Source organism: Spinacia oleracea, chromosome 1 (assembly GCF_020520425.1).
Source record: "Spinacia oleracea cultivar Varoflay chromosome 1, BTI_SOV_V1, whole genome shotgun sequence".
NCBI classification, from domain to species: Eukaryota; Viridiplantae; Streptophyta; class Magnoliopsida; order Caryophyllales; family Amaranthaceae; genus Spinacia; species Spinacia oleracea.
This window is the reverse complement of record NC_079487.1, coordinates 88,533,972-88,536,227: the sequence shown is the minus strand read 5'-3', so window position 1 is coordinate 88,536,227 and position 2,256 is coordinate 88,533,972.

Genomic DNA, 2,256 nt, shown 5'->3' with positions numbered 1-2,256 from the left:
TTCAAATTTATAATGTTGTTATAATTATAAATTATTTATTTAACTTTAGTCATTATTTAACTATTCCATACATTATATAGACCTGGACATTGTCTGGAAAGATTGGTTCTAATTTAGACACGATCTGGACAAAGTAAGTTATGAATTGCACATGATCTGAACATACAAATTCCGATATAGACATAATGGTTTTCACTTGGACATTATTTGGATACACTGGTTCTGATTTGAACGTGTGGGTTCTAATCTGGACCGATGGTTCTGATCTGGACATGATTTGTACATACCGGTTCAAATCTGGACATGATCTGTACAAATCGGTTCTAATCTGGACATGAGTTGTATAGATCATTTTTTATCTGGTCCATGATCTGCATATACCGGTTTTGATCTGGACATAATGGTTCTGATCTGGACATGATGGTTCTGATCTAGACATGATTTACACATATCGATCATACCGGTTCTGATCATCCTAGTTCTGCTCTAGACATATCAGTGATCTAGACATGATCTGTACCGATCACTTCTGATATGGAGATATCGATTTTGATTAGAACATGATCTATACCGATCGGTTCTGGTCTGCACATACGATTCTGATCTGGATATGATCTGTATAGATCGGTTTTGATCTGGATGTAATCTTTAAGGGTTATGATCTGGACATGATCTGATCATATCGGTTTTGATCTAGACATATCGTTTCTCTGGACATGATCTATATGAATCGGTTCTTATCTAGACATGATATGTACAAATCAGTTCTGATCTAGACTTATCAGTTCTGATCTGGACATATCGATTATGATCTGCACATGATCTATATAGATTGGTTTTGATCTAGACATGGTACGTACAAATCATTTATGATTTGGATATGATCTGATCATACCGGTTCTGGTCTGGACATATTATTAAAGCGATAATAGTAATAAAATAATGGTAATATTATAATGTAGACCTGATCAACATGAGCCCGGCCTGCCGGCCCGACCCGAAAGTTTGAATTTTTTAAACGGGTTTGGGCAACATAAAACTACACTTTTTAGTTATAAATTTGGCCAGGCCCAAAAATGGCCCAAAAAGCCTGGTATATTAGGCCCGAATAGCGGGTATGGGCACAAAATTTTGGCACAGAGCTTGGCCCAACCCGAAATAGCAGACTAATTTTTATCCCTCTACCCGACCCGAACTCGGCCCGCCATTTGATCAGGTCTATTATAATGACAATGATATTAATATAATACCAATAATAATAATAATAAAAAAAAAAATAACAATAAAAAAATGCTATAAAAAAAAAAAAAAAAACAACAACAACAACAACAACAATAATAATAATAATAATAATAATAATAATAATAGTAATAGTAATAGTAATAATAATAATCATAATAATCGTCATCATATGATCTAATCTGAACTTAATTTTTCTGATCTGATCTAAACTTAATTTTTCTGATCTGAACTGATTTGATCTGATTAAATCTTAAATAAATAATAAGGTCATGAAATAAGTTGAACTAAACAGGGCCTAAATTTGACAAAGTAAACCTGGCCAGGCCCAAAATTTCCGCCCGACCCAGTGTATGTAGGTCTCTAACACTGAATTGTGTAAAAACGTTAACCAAATATTTTAAGCGAGACCATTCAACTTTTGACAATTAATTTTTTGTATATAGGTATAAACCCAGCCCATATCACATAGTGAACTACTTCACAAAACTATTCACTGAGGAAGGTGAGAACCAAGAAAACATAATACCCCAGGATGTATTCCAAGAACTACCAATTCGAGAATGGGAGCAACTGACAAAACTGTATTCAGCTATCGAGGTCGATGAGGTTGTCAAACAATTGGGCTCGATGAATGCACCCGGCCCGGATGGCTTCCAAGCGTTATTCTACCAAAAGAATTGGGAATTAGTGGCCCCGAATGTCCACAAATTAGTACTGGGAGTGTTAGAAGGCAGGGGAATTCCGGAAAAGCTAAATGAAACGCACATTGTGTTAATTCCTAAAACTGACCACCCGGAGTTGGCTTCGCAATTCCGTCCCATTGGATTATGCAACGTAGCCTACAAGATCATCACTAAGGTCCTGGTTAATCGCATCAAACTGCACCTTCCATTCTTCATTTCGAACACTCAATCGAGTTTTGTTGCGGGGAGGAAAATCACGGATAACATAGTGATTGTGCAAGAGGTCATGCACACAATGCGTAGAAAACAAGGAGCTAAAGGGTATATGGCA